Consider the following 21806-nt stretch of genomic DNA (forward strand, 5'->3'; position numbering starts at 1 on the left):
AGGCACCCCCTTACCTCCCCCCCGCCACAGCCCTGAGCCCAGCCCCTGTGAGCCAGGCACCCCCCAACCCAGAGCCCAGCTCCCCACCCACCCCTGGGCAACAGCAGCGCCACCCCGAGGCAGCGACAGCCCATTGGCACCAACCATCACCATCACCCAGCGACAGCCCATTATGTAATTGCAAATGTATACATACCATTAAAGCATTTAATGTTTTTCAATAATGTATTTTGTGTATTTTCAAATTATTACAAATTAATTTTTGAATGTATTTCACTGGTTATTTTTTACATTTCCAAATACATGTTACTAGAGTATTGCAACTTTTTTGTATGGAAGGGGCCCCCGAAATTGCTTTGCCCCAGGCCCCCTGAATCCTCTGGGCGGCCCTGCCCAGGTCCTTTCCGACAATGTCAGAAGGATGGCTCAGGTGGGTGGGGGGAATACTACCCCAGTGAGTGTCTGGGAAACAGCTTCCTCTTTCTCACAGCAGCTAATAACATGCCTGAACCAGTCCCTGTGTTCTGGCTTTGAAAGGAGTCCCCAAAAGGAGCCAGTTCCCCAAGGCTACAAACACCCAGGAAGGGGTTCAGAAACCCAGGCCAATCCTGGCCCCAAAGGGACCTCAGGCAGGGAGAGTCTCTCTGGGCTTCAGTTCTTCCATCTTTGACATGATCAGAGTGATTCTCACCATCCTCTGGGAGGTGGGAGGAGAGTTCTGGCCCGCAAAACTCCTTGGAGGGTACTGGGCTAAGTACAAAGCATCACCATCACCACTAATAATCCCAAGTCACCTGCAGGGCAGCCGTGACTTTCTGTATCACCGGAACAGAAAGAGCCGTGAAGGATAGGATTAAAGAAGGGATCACCAGGAGGTGTCAATTCAAAGCGTAGCTCACCCAGAAACCTTTGGCATTGGACAAACAGTAGAAGCGGCTGCAGCCCGTTGGCTTGACATAGGAGAGGCCGGGAGCCAGATGGTCACTCTCTGTTGAGAGCATCACCTAAAGGGTGACTCAATGTCAGAGCAGTGGGGGTGGGCCAGCCCTGAAATCCAGCCGGGGTTGGTGAAAGGTGAGCCACAAACCAGACCTTCGTTGTCCCGAGAGATTCCCAGGCCAGAGGCAAAAGAACCTGCAGTGAAAAATTAGTAATAGGGGCAGAGCAGCACGGCTCCTCTTTCCCCAGCCCATGAGGATGAATTGATCGCAAGTGCTGGCTCTCTAGAGGAAAGTGGCGCTCTGCCCTGGGGAGGTAGGGAGCCACGGCCGGGCCAGCAGTTGAAACTGTATTAGACTAGAGATGTTTCCACCAATTCCAGTTTTCTGCTCCCCCCACCCCAGTCAATGCTTGGAAACAGCTTTTCTTTGTAACATTCCCCGTCTATTCTTCCCCTTTCTTCCTGCACTGACCTGAGTCACAGTGGCAGCAACTGAACCGTACCACAGCCCTTGACTTTGTGCAGCATCTTCCAGAAGAACTAGAATGGCCCAAATGCTCCCCAGAAGAATATCATGAAAGACAAAGGGCAGTGTCAGGTGTCAATGATAACAAAGGGGAGGTATTGTGGGGCGAGTGTCAGGAAGAGAGAGCTGTTTCTTTACCTCTCTAGCAGTGCTGGCAATTCTACTGATTTTATTATAAGTCTTGCAAAAAAAAAGTGTTTTCCTCAAAGCCCCAGCTCCTGGAGTCATGGGAAAACAGCTTATTTTGTGGCCAGAGCATGGCAGAGCCCCACCCTCTTTAGTTCTCCACTCTGAGGAGCCTCCAGTCCTTCTTCTCACCGTACACATAGGGACCTGCCAGCTGTAGCAGCCGCTGCCAGTGTCCACCTCCAGACCTGGGAAAGCAGCCATCTCTCAGCCTTGACAGGGCCAGGATCCCCTGCTGGTGGGCGGCAGATCTCCTCCCCCACAGTGCTGTCAGCTGCCATCTCCTAGCAGGGGCTGGTCTCCACCTCAGGGGGCTGCAGCCCAGAAGTGGGAGAAAAGAAGGAAAGAGGTTTTTTAAAAAATACAATCCCCAGATATTTCTAAGTCAGTAAATGAGTGAGGGCTCCTTGCCCTTGCCAAGGGCCACCAGTGTGCGATGAGGGAATTGTGAGCACCCCCTCTGCTGCGGGAGAGAAGAGACCGGAATGTCAGGCGGGGGCAGGTTTTGAAGGTGGAGAGGAAGTTCAGGTTGATGTATCTGGGAGGAGTGGCTGGTTATGGGGGGATAGGAGTGTGGGCATGCTGATTGTGAGTGTGCAAGGAATAATTTTTTTTTAAATGGGGGGAATGGGGAGAATTGATTTGGCCTGGGGAGGGAATGGACTGAGGGGCCAGATGATAATTGGCTTTGGGGAAGGGGGGCTGCTAGTGAGTGGAAAGGGGGGGGCGGGGTTGGTTCTGAGAGGGAGGGGAGGAGCGGGTAGTGACAGTAGCTGCCACAGGGATGATGTGTGCTTGCAAATCCCAGGGTGTCTGGGATGCTGGGAGGGTAGGCAGCTCACCAGATGGCCTCACCCCCCGAGGGGACTCGGTGCTAGGGAAAATCCTGGGAAGGAGCCAGCCCATGGGTCAGGCACCGGGTGTCAGAGCTAGAGATCCCAGGCAATGCTGCCAGCCCCAGCTCTGCGGGGACCAGGACAAAATCCAGCCCGCTCTCGGGACCCTGAGCCTCCCAGGCATCGCAGATGGGTCCTCCCGCCGTTCCCTGTGGGTGAAGTAGCTCTGTCCCTGTGGTACAGATGGCGAGCTGAGGCCCCTTGAGAGGGACGGTGACTTGTCCAAGGTCATTCCTGTGTTGTACCCCTAGGAACATCCCATGCCCATACTGAATCCCTCCCCCGCCCCCCCCCACAAAGGCTGATCACCAGTGCTCACAATTCCTGCTCTGAAATAAAGAGGTGCAAGGAGTCTCCGGTTCCCATGGCCCCTGCGGTATCAAGCCGGAACAGACAGGCTCCTAGAGGGATCATCCCGCTCCCATTTTATCTGTCACCTCCTCCCACCGCCGGAGGATCCAGGCCCCAGCCACGCCCACAGCCAGGGCTCCCCTTTCCCCAGCCTTGGCATCATCCAGCTGGTCTAGTTTGCCGCCTCTTTCTAAGTCACTTACCCAGATTAAAAACAGCAACTGTCCCAGCCCTGACCCCAGGAGACCCCATTCAAGGCTTCCTCCCCAGCTCCTCTCACAAGTACTCTCTGTTCTCTAGTTTAAGCTGGGGGCTACTGTGGCCATCCCACTCAGCACCCCTCCCCCCCCAATCCATCCTGCCGCCCCACACAGCGCCTGGGGCTGGAGGGTGGGGAGGGGTCTGCCTCAAGCATTATCTGTGTTCAAAGCCATCCCCGCCCATGGAAGCCAAGCTGACCCCACCCTTATCGTCTTCCTCCTTGTGGTTTCTGGAGGAGGGGGCAGAGGAATTGCAGAAGTGGGAGGCTATTTATGGGGGCGGAGGGGGGGGGATTTGCAAGCTCTGGCCAGGCTACATTCTGCAGCCCATCCCAGATCCAGCCCCAGCACAGAAGAGCAGACGGCCCAGAACAGCTTCAGCTGTGGCATAAGTGGGGGCAGCTCCTAAGGGCTTTGCTGTGAGCTGCGCCCACATATCCCAGCCATGGGCGTGACCTGCGGGCTCTCGGCACCTGATCCACCTGCCAGCATCAGAGCCAGAAAGGGGCCTAAGTCTCACTCTCTCTCTCGCAGCCAGAGCTGGACTGGGAGCCTCCCAAAACTGGGGGGGTGGGGGTGGATCTGGGGTTGGCTTGATTTGGCCCACTGAAGCTCTGAGCCAGACTTGCAGACTGAACTCTCGCTCCCCACCGAGATGGGGGAAGGAATGGGTTGGGATCCGGGGCTAGGTTCAGCCCCTTCTCTAGTTAACCGCAGGGGACAGACACGTGATGATCCCTGTGTCAGGAGAAACTGACCGAGTGCCCTGTGCATGGCCAGGGACACGTACATTGTTCAGACAATCACCTCCCGCCCTAAACCCTCAAATGGATACAGTATTGATGTACTGTTAAACAGTTGGTCTGTGCCACCCCAGACATGGGTGCATTTCAGTGGTGGCCAGAATGACCTCACCCACCTCCCTGGGGTGTTGGGAGGTGCTGTACCATGTCTCCACAGCTCTCAGAGCCACCTGGGGACAGGCGAAGCGTGGCTGTGATACAAATATATTGAAGGCAACTGACTGAAGACCAGGAAAGCAGCATTCGCAAGCTCTGTCAGCAGCTACACGCTGTGGGTGCTGAGATGTGATATTTAGATGGGGGCGGCAGGAGAGAGGAGTGGGACCCATGGTCCACTCATTGCTGGCAGCGCCCCCCAAGAACAATGGAGGCTGGGTGGACCCTGTATGCCTGGATCTCTCCAGGCCCCCACGGACAGCCATCTCTCCAGCACCGTGACCCCTTTGGGACACCATAGGCTGCCCCCAGAAGCTGCCCTCTGTGCCTGGGGAAGAGCAGCCTCCTCCCACCCCCCTTGCAGGGAATACTTAGGGCTGCAGAGCCCCCAGCCTCTGCCAGCAGAAAACATTTTAAGGTGGCTCCAGTTGTAGCCTCAGGTTGGGCACCCATGGGAGGGGAGTTGGCAACTTCTCAGCTCCGGCAGATCCCAGGGCTCTGCACCGATGTTGGGGGGGGCTGTTGCTTGGGGGGGGCCCTCTGCTTTTCCCATGGAGAGGAGGGCAGGATTCAGAGGAACCTGGAGTTTTCTATACTGGGTATTTCCAGAGAGTTCATCGCTGTGGTAGCCATGGTAACTCCCTCCCTCCCCCTGACCCCTGTGGTTGGTTTGCTGGAGTCTGGTTCAGGAGGGGCAGCATCGCAGATAATGAACAGCACCATGCATTAACTCCACCCATCCCCCGGGATCCCAGCACCATGACACACAGAGCAGGGAGACGAGACACAGAGTGTCAAGTATCAGGGGGTAGCCGTGTTAGTCTGTATCTACAAAAACAACAAGGAGTCTGGTGGCACCTTAAAGACTAACAGATTTATTTGGGCATAAGCTTTCGTGAGTAAAAACCTCACTTCTTCCTATGCATCCGAAGAAGTGAGGTTTTTACTCACGAAAGCTTATGCCCAAATAAATCTGTTAGTCTTTGAGACACAGAGGTGACTCTGCCATGGGTGCTCGGAGCTGGGATCCTGCCTGCTTGGCACCCACTCCACTAGGCCATGCTGGCTCTGACCAAGGCTTGGCCCTGCTAGGTGGGAACAGTCCCATCTAATTCCAAGCACCACGCAGAGTGAACATGGGCTACAGAATCAGGCCCCAAGGAAGCAGCCTCAGGGGGGCTGGGTAAATTTCCTCTAGCACAAGAGGCCTTCCCCCACTTTGTTCCCCACTGAGCGGGATTCAAGCCCCATCCAGGGTGGGACTCCTGGATGAGCTGGGGCCCCTCGCCTGTAAGTCAGGGCCCAGGAGGGAGCACCGCTTGCAGCTGCCTGTGTGCAGACTGGCGCTCACGAGGCGCCCGCCCCAGCTCCCTGCAGAGGAACTAGCCAAGCGACCACAAAGGCAGAAGGGGCCCTGGGCTGCTTTGATGTGCCTGGGCAGCAGGAGCTGCTAACCCATGCGCCAGACAGACCTGAGCACACTGGGCCCTGCCGCACCCCGCGCCCAGCCTGCTCTCAACGGTGCTCAGCTTCTGACGGCAGCCAAAAATAGCAAGGGGCCATAAGGGGCAGGGCCGGAGGTGGCATCACGGGGACTGAGCCTGGTGTCTTGCTGGGGGCTTCTCCGTCGCCGTCATCCAGCAGGAAAACGGCCTCACTTGTGCCACGGCCATCGCCGCTGTGGAGAGCTGAGCGGGGGGATGTAGGATTAGCATCACCTGGACGCAACTCCCCCCCGTCCCCCCTGAGCTTGGGGCTTTGCACACCAGAAGTGCAGGCCCCACGCTTGACCCCGGGATCATGGGTCCGGCTCAGCGCTCTGGGCTGTTTGGATGCTGGGGCTGGGTTCCAACTCATCCGCCCCGGAGGCCCTCGTGCTGTGGCCGTGCAAGGGGGCCCGATGAGCCAGGCAGGGAGACCGGTGCGCTCCACGCCTGCGGATGCAAACGGGTTAATGCTCTGGGCAAATTCCTCAGAGGCCTTTTGCATGTTTGCCTCGGTGTAACTGGAGCTCTCCAAAGAATTGTCCCCCACCCACCCCCCCGCAACTGGCATTGCCCCAGCCTCCCCTTGCTCCCGTCTCCCTTTCATCTCCCCATCCCCCAGGGCTCTCATTTCAACAGCCCCACACGCCTCCGGCCCCCATCTGAGCGTGAGAAACCCTCTGTGCCCTCCTGCCTTGCCCCTCCCCTGAATATCCTGCCCAAAGGCAGAGAGATTAAAGCTCAGTTTGCAGCATGCCCGGCCTGCCTGCCTCCCACATCCTTCCCTGTGAATTCCTCTCCCTCCTTCATCTCACCAGGGGAGCCTGGCTGCAGTTATCAGCACAGCAGACCCAGGCTGCAGGAGACCTTCGCATTTTCCCCTCTGTTAAAAATAGCTTGAGATTTATTTTCTGGCAGCATGGAAAGCCCCCGGGGCGTAAGAGAGGAAGCAGACAGGCTTCTGCAAGCCGGGGAAGGTGGGGGGTGGGGGGAGAGCGAAAAGGGCAGGAAATAACCCCCCGGCAGCAGCAGGCCTGTAGAGGGGAAAATGCTCAAATGCAAACAGTATGTGGTTAATGTGGAAACTCCCAGGGCAGAGACAGAGTGGCCTTGTGTATCCTGCTGTCCAGCGAAACAGCCTCTTCCTGCACTGGGCCCGCTCCAAGACCCAGGAGCAGAGGCCCTGCCCAAGCCAGGCGACACGGGCAGCCTCCACCTGCACACGCTAGGAGAGCAGGCTGCCTTGGCGCTCACACGCACCTCTGGGCTTGGCTAGCCGGCTGGCCCCCCTTCTTTTCCTTCGCAGCCTCTGCCCCCCTCCTTCCCTTTGCACGGCGCACGCTTGCTGGCCCCATTTCTCTCTCCTCCTCCCCCACTCAGGTTAATGCTCTGGATACAACCCCCCCCTGAGTATTTCGGGGGGAGGAGGGCTAGAGTAGGTCTGGTGCTCTTTAATAACTAGCAGGTCACACACTTTGTTGCTTCTGCAGGCCGAGCTCCTTGCATACAGCAGGGGCTCCTTGTCTCCCTCCATTCCCTGCCACCTGTCCCCGTCCCGGGCTCCTTGTGTACCCCCCTCCCATGCCCCTCTGTTTCTGGGACTCCCGCAAACCGTCCCCCACTACACACACACACCCTCCCTCACGGTAGGGGCTCTGTGTGTCCCCCATTTTCCCTCCTCCATACCAGGGTCCTCCATTTCCCATCCACCCCCTATGCCAGGGGCTCCCCCTCTACCATGGGCCAGAAGCTCTGTGTGCCCCCAGCATATCCCCCATGGCAGGGGTTCTGTGTGCCCATCTCCTTCCCTTTGTGCTGTGTGCTCCCCTCCAATTCTCCCCCATGGGTCTGGGTGCTGGCTTGGGAGGGAGAAGGGCGAGAACTCTATGTGCCACCCCCATTCTCCTTTCTTTTCTGTCTGAGAGAGAAGTCAGTCAGGGGGTCACCATGCTAAACGCTGTTGGGAGGATGCACCGTGCTGAGATGGGGTGGTGCTGTGCTGAAGGGTGCTAATGGCCACCACGGACCTGTTCTTTGATCTGGAAAGAATTCCAGAGGTGGTTGAAGCTGCTGGGTCTGCTAGCCAGATGCAAAGGGCTGCGTGGGTCCCCCTTTTCCCCCTTCCACTTTTCCGATGTTCACCAAAATCTACAGGGCTTTGCCCATTGGTGCCTAGAACATTCCCTGAGATTTTGGAATTGACAGGATGTGACATTCAAAAGTTACCATGTTACATCCAAACAGAAATGCCAGGAAGCGGACTGTAGGGCCTCCACCAACTCTGATAGCGCCAAGTACTTAAGGCAGGGAGCAAACGGGACAAAAATAAGTAGTGTCACGCTTCCTCTCTCCGCCCACAAACCAAGCTCCTACCCACTTGTGACACCCAAAGAGTTGCTACCCGCAGAAGATGCAGCTCTTGATAACAAGATTCTCTGTCTTCTTTCTTGGGTGCTTTGATCGCAGTGAAATAATTAACAATATTTAAATGGTCACAGTTAGCCAGCGGAGCCTACACCCAGCCATTGAGATGATAGGGAGCGTTTTCCCACACCTTTCAGAGCTGTTGTTTCAGGCTGGTTGCAGACTCAAGCAGACACTACTGCACTGGTTTATATTTGGTTCACATTTTGAAGGATTTCTTTGTAATCATACATGTTAAAGAATTAATAAAACAGTGATTCTGAAGCACAAGGTGGCAGCCACATGAAACTGTTCCAATTTGCCAAGCAGTCACAAATCACAGGATCTCTCAAAGGGTTTCTTCTGGTTTTTTTGTGTGTTTGTTTGTTTGTTTGTTTGTTTTTCCACAAAGGAGAGTATCGTTGTCCCTGTTACAAAGATGGGGAAACAGAGACACGACGAGGTGAAATGCTGTTGCTCAAGGTCAGCGACTCAGTGTCTCAGCAGCAAATAGGACCACTCCTTTAACTGGCCCAGAGGGTTGGTCATCAAGGACCCAAGACCCTGCCCCTAAGCGCTGACCCTGCTACCCCTGCAGTCTCCCCAGTCTGTTCTTCCCTGGGTGTAAGAGATTGGCATGGGGGGACAGCCCCCCATCAAGCGCCATGTGCACGCTGCACTGGAGTTATTTTAGTGCCTTATTTATTTCTCCTGGTCTGGTCCCAATTTCTCCTTCCTGCCCCAGAGAATTGCTGGCCTTCACCCCCATTCCTTTAGCGAACAATGAGACCAATAACTCACCGGAGGGAGCTAATATCTCCCTCTCCTGCCCATAAATCACTCCCAATCTCCTGCCTGGAGACGTCACTGCCTCTTTCCCTGGCCTCTCCTTCCCAAGTCCCCGGAATCTGAAATGCCTGCCTGTATTGTACCCGGCCCCCGTTCTAGCAGTGTTTTAGGGACCGCTCCCCCCACACACACCATAAGATTTCCACAAAATGGGCATTTACCTGCACTTGGAAGAGAGACTCCTTATCCATCGTCCCCCCTGCGTGATCTCCTCTGTGCTGAGAATTTCACCCTCAGTTACAGCCACTCCAGCTTGCCTAATGGGGTGGGGGTTCTGCTGGCAGTGTGGGACACACAACTCCTTCCCGCCCCCCCCCCTGTGCTCCTCCCTGAGTTTGTCTTTCGGGATCATTTCCCCCGCACCAACCTCCCCCTGCCAGCGGATTCCCATCACCCGCTCACTGCCTGTATTGTCCTCCATTGTGAGACAGAAGCCCCGATCCTCAGCTCATTCCGCCCAGCGTCCCCCCCGCCACATTCGGGGCTAGTCGAAGGATGATGCAGCCCCTAGTGTCCTGTAACTTACCCTCCGCTTCCCACGGACCACCTGTGGGCCATGGGAAGCAGAGACTAGCTGGAGCATAATGAGCTGCAGCTACCCCCCCCCCCCCATTGCTCCCCAACCCAGGGCAGGGGTCGAGTTTGGCTGGACTTGTCCCCTTCTGCAGGGAGTATTCCCTGGGGCTTGGAGCAGGGGCAGCTGCCCCCCCTCCCGCCCCGGCCTAGCCAGGGGCCATCCTGCAGCACCCTCCCTCTGTTTCCCCCTCAGCAGGGCCCCTTCACAAGGGGCCAGCCCACATTATTTAAAACACTCCCCTTCCCAGGGCCGGCTCCGGGCACCAGCTGAGCAAGCTGGTGCTTGGGGCGGCCGATGGTTGGAGGTGGCATTCTGCCCAATCCTAGGGCGGCACGGCCGCTTTGTTGTTGTTGTTGTTGTTGTTCCGCTCCGGCCGCCCTGTAGGGGGTGGCGGTGCGGAGAACCAGAGCGCCCTGTAGGGCAGTCCTCTTCCTTCCCTCCCCGCCGACCGGAGCGGAGCCCTCGCGGCAGGCGGCAGGAGCGGCGCAGCGGGAGGGGCCGCGTGGCAGCGCCCCTGCTGTAGCCCTGGCCGCCCCCTTCTCTCTCTCTCCCGCCCCCCCCAGCCGGTCCCCCTGCACCCGCGCTCCGGCCGGGCCGCAGGTGGTTTTTGTTTGTTTGTTTGTTTTTTGTTTTGTTTTTTGCTTTGCCGTTCTGGCCGCCCCGTTTTTTTTTTTTTTTTTGCTTGGGGCGGCCAAAAAGCCAGAGCCGGCCCTGTTCCCAGGTGCAGTTTATTCAGTCCTCTGGCAAACACAGGGGCCCTCCAAGCCCAGCTCAGTGTCTCTCGCCCCTCAGGGAGGGAGTCCCCAGCCCTCCTTCCCAGAGCAGCATTCACCACTCCTGGGCATCCCCTGGCTGGACCTCAGCCTTCTGACTCCCTCCTGCCCTAGCAGGTTACTCTCAATCCTCTGAACTGGGGCAACTCCCCTAATCTCGGAGTCTTTCCTTAGCCTCTGCCCAAACTCCCCATCCCCGTCTAACGTCCTGCTGCCCTTCATAGGGCAATCGGCTGTCTTCCCTCAGGCCCCCTCACGGGCTGTTCTCACAGGACAGTTCCTTCAGCAATCCTGTTGGCTGGCCCCAAGCACGCCAGCCGTTCAGGGGCAAGCCCCGTTGTTACAGGGCTCGTTCTGCCCCCACCAGAGCAGCTTAAAGGGCCGTCAGTGGAACAGGGACTCGGCCCCATTACACTTGTCTGCTCGCCTCCAAGATCTCCCCCAAGCACTACTAGGCTGCCTGCTTTCTCCAGTCACTGTCAAGCCCCCTCGACTCTGAGATCCCGCCGCTCTCTGCATTCCCGCCACGTTCCAGCCGAGTGCATGATATTGAAATGCCCTTTGTGAGCAGATGGTCTGAGTTTCCCCCTGTTTTTTGACGTCCTCCTCCTTGCCTTTAGATACCCCCTGAGTGACCTTCCTATGTCTTTCTGGGGTTTTGTTCCTATTTCCTGTAGAGGCCTGCCCCTCCCCCCTTAGCAGATTCCCCCCCGCACCCCTGGCCCTTATCGGTTTCACTAGTATAATTTCCTCCCTGTCCACCCATCTGCTTATTTTAGCTGCCTCTTCCTTCCTCTCTGCTGCCTTCCAAATAGACTCCAGCCTGCCCACCCCTCCTCCATAAACTCTAGCACAGCGTTCCCTTGTCCTCTCAGCCAGCACGCCATTGTTCCTGCAGGGGTGGGGTCCCCTTCCGTCCATCCTGGGTTCCTAGTCCCCCAGCCTCAGCATCCCATAAAACCTCAGCTAGACAAGGGAATGCAATGTCAATGGACACAATGGAGCCACAATCAGGGGCTTTCTAAGAGGACTAGAGATGGGCCTGCACTTCAGCAGCGTTCCGGGTAGAGTCCCCAGGTCCCCATCTCCCCTATCAGGTTTGGGTGAGCTCCAGAATCAGGAGGGAGTTATTTTCCTGACCCGATTCACGTGTGATCACAGTTGGTGGGGAAAAGGTCATCCAATCTCATGGGCTTTCCACTAACCAGGGCTGAAATCTTACAGGAACCCATTGAGAGATTTCAGCCCTGAACCTGATCCCCTTTCAAAATCTAAACTGGGTCCAAATAGTGCCCTGTTAGAGTCCATCTCATTTGGACAGGCTGCAGGGCGATGACAACTGATAATCATCTTTCCTAAGGCACGGTACCAGGACTCACATCGGGCCGGGTCAGGACTCACATCGGGCCGGGTCAGTGACTGCTGCTCTCCATAATCTCAGCTCTCATTTCAGGACATCTCCTGCCATTGCATTTCCATCAGCACAACTCCTCCTGGGGCAGCAGTGGAGAGGGGCATCGCGGACACAAACTGCAGATGCCAAAGGGCATACGTGAACCCCACTGAGGGGGTGTGCATTTTAGCCCACACTAGCATGTCACACACTAATGAGCCCATGTGCCCCTCGCTGGCATGCATTAAAAACTCCCTAGTGTGAACTAGGGAAGTCCTGTTTCCAACCCGTTAATGCAGTTCCGTTTCCCTCTGTGCCGGGCTAATGCACCGTGTAGACAAACCCTTAGAGTCTGAAGCACTCTTTTCTCCAGGCCCTTTAAAAACACTTCCATTTTTTTTTTCTAATTTCACCATGCAAACTCCTCCCAAAGGGAAACGAGCATCTTCTACCTGTTAAAGTCAGGGACTCCTGGGGTTCGTTCCTGACACTGGAGTGGGGGGAATCATAGTTACCCGCCTTAGGAAAGCTCTTGGAGGACTGTGGCTGAAAAGAACTCTGTAGCTGCAAAGAATGTTTCTCTAGCCATTACTAGTGCCTGAAACACTCCACATAAGAGAAAGTTCCAAACAGTCCCTTTCCTCTGGAGTTACCCTGTCCCTGGCACGCCTTGTGGCCTGTTCTGAATTTCCCAGCAGATGTTTGTCTCTGTTCCAGCAGGACTTCCTAAAGCATTTCTGGGCAAAGGAGAACTCCCAGCACTAGACTCAGTACTGGCCTAAGGCATTTCTGAAAATTGCATTTATCTGCAGCCGTTTCATTGTGGGGAGTGCACCACCTTCTAGGCATACGGGCTCCCAGAACTCTCTGCCTGCCAGGTAACCGGCCATCTCTGTGTGGCCCTGTCTGCCGCTAGCACAGTCTCTCTGGGCAAGCCAGAATGTCATCCACAACTGTTTCCCTTCAGCAGTGTCCTGACCCACCCAGAGGAGAGGTCACCATCTCAGCTGAAGGTTCTGCTGTGTGACCTGCCTGAGGTCAGAGCTACCTCCATAGTGCGGAACAGGGTGTCATGGAATCTGCACTAGGATTTTTCTCGAAGTCTCCCTCTGTTGCACTAGCACAGGTGCAGTGCCAGTGGTGACAGCAATGGCAAGAGGGCCAGTGTAACGGGGCATAGGTGTTCTTCACTCGACTTGCTCTGAGCGGGGAACACCTCTGCCCTGTCTAACCTAGTGCCACCACCTTTGCCATTTCTCCTGCTGGTGGAGCTGCTGGTGGAGTAACGGAAGGAGATTGCCCAACAAAATGCTAATATGGTCACAGCCTCAAGCCTGGTCTACACCTAGAAATAACATCTCAGCCAGTGTTTCAGCTGAGCCAGGGCTGGCCACTGTTTGTCCTTCTCCCATCTGTAGTCTGCATGGGCCCCGCTAAACCAACCGTTAACAACCAGCTGTGGAAATGGTGCTGTTTCCAACTGAAGCTGGCGCCCGCCGGTGAGTGCGTGTTACAAGTGCCCCAACCACGGAGGACATGAGTTTGTTACAGCCCCAAGGAAGGAGCTGTAGTAACTTGTGCTTTTAGTTCTGGAGGTCCCTGGTGTGTCAGCCAAGATGGCCGCCATCACAAAGCCATGGCCTCCTTAGATGCTAGAGGGAAGGGACATGTGTGGGTCACCAAGCCCCAGTGCTGGTGAAGCATTGGGGTCTGTGCTAATCCCTTAATGTATCTAGTCTATTCAGGACCACCTCTAGTTACGGAACCTCAGTGACTGTCTAGCTTCTTCCCTGGCCCTCGGCGCTGGAGTCTGTGCACCTCCCAAGTAATGAAATATAGAAATAACGGAAACACTCTCTCTCTTCGCAGCTGGCGAGAGGCTGTTCTGGCTGTTTTCAACATGTTTGTTTTTATTTGTGTGCGTGAGTGAGTGGGTGTGAAGAAATTAGTGAGGGGGAAATGAAGCTGAAGACGTGGGTTTTGTGTTGAGTTCTGGAAGCAGTTAGCACACGGTGATGCTCATCTCTTGTTCCGTCATCAGCATCCATCTCCCAGGAAATTTCTGTCTCCCACACTCACAGGGCAGAATGTTTCATTGCCTGGGTTCTGGAAGGAGGGGTGTCTCTCAGGTACAACAGGCCAGGCCAATGGGGAAGTTTGACTAGCAGGACAGAGACCTCGAACTGAACTCTGTGTTCAGCAGGGAGCCAGAACGGAGACTGTGGCCCGAGGGTGAGGTATTCACAGCAGCCTATTGCTGAACTGTTGGGTTCTGTACCAACCAGAGCTTTTGGGGGGCAAGTGTCACATAATAATAATGTAATAGATGGAGATATACCTATCTCATAGAGCTGGAAGGGACCCTGAAAGGTCATTGAGCCCAGCCCCCTGCCTTCACTAGCAGGACCAAGTACTGATCTTGCCCCAGGTCCCTAAGTAGCTCCCTCAAGGATTGAACTCACAACCCCGGGTTTAACAGGCCAATGTTCAAACCACTGAGTTATCCCTATAATCAGTTCCAGTCACTGAGCCCCGAGGTCACAAATGCATGGCTCACCATGGCCACAGCTGTGTCTCGTGGAACAGGGCACAACCTTCTGGCTCGTTGCTGATGGAAGGGGGAGGTGTTTGCCGTGGCTCTTTGGGTAGCCGAAAGGACTTGGAGGCTGGGGACAGGTGCCCTAGAGAGCAGGGAATGTTAGAGAGGAGTGTCCTTCCAAGCACGTCCCTTGGTCTGCTGGCATCACTGCAGCTCTGTCAGGAATCAGCTGTAACTGGTGCACTTCAGCCAGGCGATGCTCACAGCCAAGCACTGTGGGCATGTCTACAATGCAATTAAAACCCCGTGTCTGGCCTGTGCCGGCTGGCAGGGCTCGGGCTACGGGGCTATGTCACTGCGGTGTAGACATACGCACAGGTTGCAGGACCCTGGGAGGTGGGAAGATCCCAGAGCTCGGGCCGCAGCCCGAGCCCAAATGTCTGTACTGCAATTAAACAGTCCCTTAGCCTGAACCCGAGTCAGCCAGCCCGGGCCAGCCGCGGTGTCTAATTGCCGTGTGGACATACCCTGAGAGAGCCGGGAGGGGCGCTGCTTACAGCCCCGGATGTCATCTACCCGCTGCTGACACCTCAGCCTGAGTCCCAAGGACTCCATACAGACGGACAATGGGTAACGTGGGGGAGATGATTGGGCCTTACGGGACTCCATAGCCGAGCGCTTTGGAGGTGGACAGACGGTTACTCCTAAGGGCCCCCTGGGTTTAGTCTCAGAGGAAGGGTCTGAGGCGTTTCAGGGCGTTTCTGTTCATTCCGGCAGACTCTTGGAGGTGGGCAATTGTAACGATCCAGTCCAAGTCCAGGAGATCTGAGATGAACGCTCACCAGCCTTTGTCAACGCCGGCGTTCCTCTTAAATCCTCCTGCCTCGGCACTAGCCCTGATGCCGCTCCACCAGCAGCAGCAAAGGCTCGAGCGCTCGGCCGAACAGGGCTCCAGTGCTCACCAGCATTTTTACCCTTCTGTTGTGTAGCCCTGCGGTGAGCAGGTTGCCAGAACCTAGCAGCTGGTCTAAACGAATGCTACCCTGGGTGCGGGGGCAACGGTGGTGAATTGAAATGAAAAGGCAGCCTAGACAGGCACAGCCCAGATGCTAGGTCTGCAGGCCATTTCTTACCTCCTGAACGCTACACCCGCTGCTTGTGTTCACACACCCCTAGTCTAGCACTGGCCTTATTTGGATCAGCTTCCCCACCGCCAATCCGTCTCTGCATCTCTGCCTTCTAGCCAGCCCAAGCTCCCATGTTTTACAGGTATTGCTACGTGGTATGGTATTCGTGCCCTTGGATGGCATTAGCCTGCATTTATCTATTGGTAATTGTCAATTCTCTAGGCTCATTCAGTCCTCCTTAATTTCTCCCCTTGTTACCCTGTGCTCAGTCCCTCCCAGCTCACTGTCATCCCTGCGTTTGATCCATCTGCAACTTGCTATTTCCTCCAGCTCATTTTAAACAAATATTAGGAAGCAGCACAGAAAGTCGCTTTAATTAAGGGCTTCTTAAGCTGCCAGGCTCAGAGACCTTGTCGAATTTGGGGATTACGGACTCACTCCCACTGCAAGTTCTTGCCATGCTCCTGCAGTTTGCTTTCCTACCTCTTCTCCTATAGTGGTTGCTGGGTCTGGGTCCCTCCACCCCCATCGTGGAGCCCCATTAACTCTATATTGTTTCACTGGGACCCATTTTCCAGGCCATCAGCCTTCCCCTGTAGTGAGAGCAGCTTGTTATTCATTTCAGTGCTTTTTTCAAAGTGTGAAAGTAGTGGTGGTGAAAGGTGCTAGACAGAACCCAGGAGACCGAGGGGCTGCTTCCCCCGCATACAGGTAAGTCAGGAGCCACTCCCCGGGGAGTGACGAGGCTACAGTGGAGTGGAACTGGTGGAGGGGAGAGGAGAATCAGGCCACGACACTCTGCTTAAAGTGCCTGATCCTCCTCTGCTCTGCACCACGTGTTGTCATTCCCACCAGGGCAAGGTACATAGGGAGTGCTGCCAGATCTCCACAGTGATGTTTTAGCCCCACTCTGTGCAGGCGTGAATGACAGAGCAAGGTGAGAGGCAGTGGAGAATCAGGCTCTGAACAGTTAGCTACGGTGCAAGCTTCCCCCCCATTCACCTGCCGGTGTCCCTCAGCCCTGACCTCAAGGGGTGAGACACTAGGCCAGGTTCCAGCTCTGACCCAGCCGTTGGTCTTTCACCTGAGCCTGCTGGCATGGTTATTATCTAAGCCTTTTTATAGTACCCATCACCATACTGCCAGGGTTGCCATGCGTGATGGTGGTTTTTGTAATGTAGGTACCTATTTACTGGAAACAAGACTGAAATTCACCCAAATTGTATCACCTAAGCCACTGAACCTTATCAGATCACTACTGTCCTGGTTTGCGTTCCTCCTGGCGGCTTACAGGTGACTGGTCCTAGATGCCTGGTGTCAGACACCTCGCTGCAGGGGGACGGGATCCAGCCCCCAGCACATGCAGATGCAAGCTTTCACTTAGAGTCACTTTCTGAATGAAGCTGAAGCCCACGCTGCATTGCTGCAGCGCGGATGGAGTTACACAGGGACAACTTTTCTAAGTACAGAAAAGGGGCCAGATTTTCAAAAGTATTTAAGCATCTAGGTTAGGCACCGTTTTGAAAATCCCACTAGACACCTAGGTGCATCTTTAAGTGCTTAAATGCCTTTGAAAATCTGTCCCAAAGCTTTAGGGTAACGGAAAATATCCCAAACAAACAAGCTTCCAAATGTGAACTGAGTGCAACCTGTGCAGCGTTGCCTTTCTGAGTCTGCAGCCAGCCTGTAACAACAGCTTTGGGAGATGGGAAACTGCCCCCATCCGTCTTATTGGCGTGTCCGTTCTTACGCCCTGTGAGGTCACTTAAAGAGCCAGATCTTCAACTATTTTAGGCATGCAGTGGTGCCTCTAATTTGTATGTTGACCACAGTTGGGTAACTGCCATGCAGATGGCAAACGAAAGAGCAGAAATAGCACCGTTCGTAGAAGTGACTAGCCTCATTTTTCCCCGTTGCAAGATTCTGAACACAAGGGTGATTTACCAAATAACAGTCAGGAACCCTACTCAGCACGTACTAAAGCAAGTGACTAACCTTAGCCCTGGAACTGCCTGGTAAAAGACAATAGGGCTACTTATGTGCTATGTGCTTGGGGCCTTAACGAGTGTGTAGGATTCCTGTTCTATCCTCGACTCTTCTGTAATTCTCCCTTTGCTGCCAGTGTGGGATTCACTATGGATCAAGGCGAGTACAAGTTCCTGACTTTACAGCCCCAGCCCACAAAGCATGATGAATATAATTGGACCCTCTCCACAAAGTAAGTTTGACACGCCTGCTGCAGCCACCATTCCCAGTCCCCTGAGCCCTTTCCCCCAGTTCCCTTCCCCACATCTGCTCACCTAAGCTTCCCTCTGCGCTGCTCAGTGCAAGGGAGCATATGCCCCACTGACAGCAGCTATTTCTTATTACAATATGTTATGGTTCATTGACTTGAAGATCTGCATCCTTGGGACTTATGTGACTAGGAAGTAGATTCCTCTGTGTTAATTAGTTTATGCCTCAGCAGTGCTTTGAAGATATGCTCTAGAAGTGCTAGGCATTTATTTCATTTACACTGCCCTTGGACATTCATCCCTGGGATCACTCTTCGAAGTTACCCCACAGATGAATTTGGCCCTTGATTCTATAGCAGTGAATGATAAACCCCTTCTGCACGACCCTGAGCTACCAGATCGCTTGACTTTCAAGAGGAGGGGGTGGTGCAAACCACACGGGAATGAGCCTCATAGGATGTAAAATCCGCCCTTGAAGCCAGACGTCGTTTCAAAAGGAGGGAGGTGCTTTTTTTAAGACCACCCCACCCCATCTGCTGGGTCAGAACATCATGGTTTGCATTAGAGCCGTCATCTTCCGAAACTCACATGGGGGCCAGTGAAAACCATTTCACTCCCACTTCAGTAGCAAACAAACAAAGCTGTCACTCCGGTAAATAACGGACGGTTAATTACACAGTCCCCATATACCATGGCACTAGGAGAGAACCACTCTGGGGTTATTTTATTTGACAAATTCTCCTTTTCAGTAAATAGTTATTAGTTGGATTAGTTTGTACTCAGCTTTTTTTAGACTTCAAATATTCCTTGTGGTTATTGCTACACAACAGTGATTCTGACATGAGTATGTATCTGTGGCAGGCTCACAGCTGGACTCACTCCCTCCTTCTCTTTCTCAGCAGGCCCTTTCAAGTTCCCTGGTCCAGCTTCCAGGCTGGCCACAAAAATCTTTCAAAATAAAATTACCTCAAGCTCAAAACCTTGATAGCAAAAGTCCTTCCTCCCAGTGTTCTTATTCCACGGTGTGTGGGAGGAGACTGCAGGTCACCCTTTCCCTCCCGGGGTTGAAGATCCATCAGCAAACAGGCCCTCTCTACACCCCCATCCCCGAACAATAGGGAGCTTTTTGTACTGTTTTCCCCTTAGGGTTTTTGTCTTGATTGACTGATTGAGAGAGAGGGGAGCCTTGCCCCATGCTACAATACATGGGTCCCGGCCCTTAAGAAATAGTCATCTCTTGTCTTCCCCTTTTACTCTCCCCGCACTTCTGTCCCTGCTGTCCCCAGGTCTTCTACTTGGAACAGAGTAGCCTGGATCTCATCCCTCCCTGATTTCTCTCCTTCTTACAGAGTCAGTGTACCCATTCAATATCCATGTTCACGTACTGCATTGCATGCTAGGTAATAGAGTGAGAGGACTCTGTGTTTCTAAAGCTAAAGTGGCTCTTTATTAAAAGAGCTACAGATGGGCTGTCTCTGGAGCCAGCATTCCAGCCACGTGCATGCAGACTGACTTCCTGGGTTTCTCTAAATGCCTCCCTCAGTTCCATGCAGGTTGCTCCAGCCCAGGTCCCCTCATTGAGCAGCTGGTGCCAGAGTTTCTTCTCTCCACACAAAGGGCAGGTTGGCACCCTTATGCCCCAGAGATGGGTGACACAGGAGTGCTCTTGGTCTGCATATGTGTAAGTAGTGGGTTAATAGATAAGCTGCCAGTAAATGGTGTTCATGAATATAGAGCCTAGTTCCTGGATTTTGTAGGACCTATAAAATTGAGCACTGCAAATAGCTTCCTCTGGCAGCTTTTTACATCAGCTCTTAACCTCTTTGAAACAGAAGTAGCACAAAGTGCATTAACAAACTGTTAATGCATATCAGCAGGATCCATACGGACAGTGAGTCCGCGGCAGGCTAGTGCACGAGGGACCCACATCCCAGCTTGCCGCCAACTCTATGTTTGTGTAGACCAGGGATTCTCAAACTGGGGGTCGGGACCCCTCATGGGGTCACGAGGTTATTACATGGGGAGTCGTGAGCTGCCAGCCTCCACCCCAAACCCTCCTTCACCTCCAGCATTTATAATGGTGTTAAATTTATAAAAAAGTTAAAAAAATTTTAATTTATAAGGGGGGGTCACGCTCAGAGACTTGCATGTGAAAGGGGTCGCCAGTACAAAAGTTGGAGAACCACTGGTATAGACAAGCCCTCAGTGTGAGAGCTGGAGGTGTCTCTGTCTATCGGTCACTGTCATTTGCATTACAGCCAAGCCCTGTCTTTTCTCTCCTGTGTGAGAAACAATGGATCAGAGGCAGACATAAAGATACATAAGGCAAGGGAGCAAAGTTTGCAGCAGCAGCCTCATAGCGGATACAAACTACCCACTGTCAATATAGGAGTAATTACATCTCTGCCTTGGTTCTGTTGGAGAGACAAGGTAGGGGAGGGAATAACTTTTATGGGACCAACTTCTGTTGGTGAGAGAGACACGTTTTTGAGCTTACACAGAGCTCTTCTTCGGGTCGGGAAAGGTACTCAGAGCGGCACAGCTAAATGCCAGGTCAAACAGATAGTTCAGCAAAAGTAATCAGCACATATTCTAAGGAACCATTCATGGTGAAGTGGGCCGTTAACACCCCTGTAGTGATAGGACAAAAAGGGGGGTTAGTGGCTTGCAGATTGTTGTAATAAACCATAAACCCAGCATCTTTATTAAGACCATGATTTTTAGTATCTAGTTATGGATTTAAGCGCCCAGGCTCGTCTTTCGACAGCGTGTGCAGGTTTCCTTTGAGGGCGAGGAGGACTGGTCGGATACGGAGTGATCCCTTTGTGAAAAGTGTTCACCCACAGGTGATGTGGTGATGTTGTCTTTTCTCCTTTTCCTGTGTGAGTTCATTCGAGAACGCAGTGATTGTCTGGTCGTTGTTATCGGGGTATTTAGTGCACTGGATGAGGTACACCACACGTTGTGATTCTGTTGAGCTCTTTGGAATGGTGGTTACAGAATGTCCCAATTATCAATTACAAATTAATAGGTAAGGAGCAGAGAGCTCACACCACCATCCAGCTCGAAAGCCTCTCCGTATCTTAGCAATAAACTCTCCGCAAGCGGCTGTGTCACTCTGGAATTGCCACAGTGAAACAGATCAACGGTCCATCCAGTCCGGTGTCCTCTCTGACAGCCAGCAGTGCTGGCTGCTCCCGAAGAACGCTTGAAAGCCCTTTAATGCACCTGATTGTGCAAGACTGTGCCATGGGGATGAAAAACCCTCCTGTCCCCAGCTGGTGATTAGCTCATGCCCTAAAGCAGCAGCATTGGTGGCCCTGTAGTTTTATCCAGCTTAGGAACTGCAGACGCTAGTTTTGATCCAATAAATATATTTTGACTGTGTTTATTTTCTGCTCATTCCTAGGATCCGAGAGCTGTTGTCTGTCAATAGAAAAACCCTTGATTTTGGAATTTGTAGGGCACTTTTCAGACTTGAAGGATCCCCAAATTTCGTACACTTCTTCATTCTCTTTAAAATGAATTCGTCGCTGATGATGGTGCATTCCTGATGGAGGGCTGGAGATGAAATCCTCTCTGCATCCACAGACCAGGCATATCATGGGCTGCTGCAAACCGTTCCCTGCCAATCTGCTGGTGATCTTGTTTTGGAGGGGCCAGACTCAGGGAGAAGACAGTAGTAGCTTTGCCCTGCTCATCCAGTCCTAGTCAAGATTTAAAAAATGAGAGCTTCAAATTAGGCTCCTAAGACCTTATTTATCAGAAGAGCTGAGCCTCCAGCGGCTCCCATTGACATCAGCCGAAGCTGGTGGGTCCTCAACACTTCTGAAAGCAATGCCCCTCTGCCATGTACATTGGCCAAACTGGACAGTCTCTACGCAAAAGAATAAATGGACACAAATCAGACGTCAAGAATTATAACATTCAAAAAGCAGTCGGAGAACACTTCAACCTCCCTGGTCACTCAATTACAGACCTAAAAGTCGCAATTATTCAACCAAAAACTTCAAAAACAGACTCCAACGAGAAAGTGCAGAACTGGAATTAATTTGCAAACTGGACACCATTCAATTAGGCTTGAATAAAGACTGGGAGTGGATGAGTCATTACACAAAGTAAAAACTATTTCCCCATGCTAATTTCCCCCCGACTGTTACGCACACCTTCTTGTCAACGGTTGGAAATGGGCCATCCTGATTATCACTATAAAAGTTTTTTTTTCTCCTGCTGATAATAGCCCACCTTAATCAGGGCCGGCGCTTCCATTTAGGTGACCTAGTCGGTCACCTAGGGCACCAGGATTTGC

The 21806-nt window shown here is 53.4% G+C and overlaps 1 long non-coding RNA gene across 1 annotated transcript; it reads right to left on the reverse strand.

Moving 5' to 3' along the window:
• Nucleotides 1-514: 514 nt before the first annotated feature.
• LOC135975380 (uncharacterized) lies at nt 515-3304 on the reverse strand. Its single transcript, XR_010592397.1, has 2 exons — nt 3103-3304; nt 515-1966 (listed from the first exon to the last, which is right to left on the reverse strand). It is a non-coding gene; the product is annotated as an uncharacterized LOC135975380 (long non-coding RNA).
• Nucleotides 3305-21806: the final 18502 nt, after the last annotated feature.

Source organism: Chrysemys picta, chromosome 13, assembly GCF_011386835.1.
Source record: "Chrysemys picta bellii isolate R12L10 chromosome 13, ASM1138683v2, whole genome shotgun sequence".
Taxonomy (NCBI): Eukaryota; Metazoa; Chordata; order Testudines; family Emydidae; genus Chrysemys; species Chrysemys picta.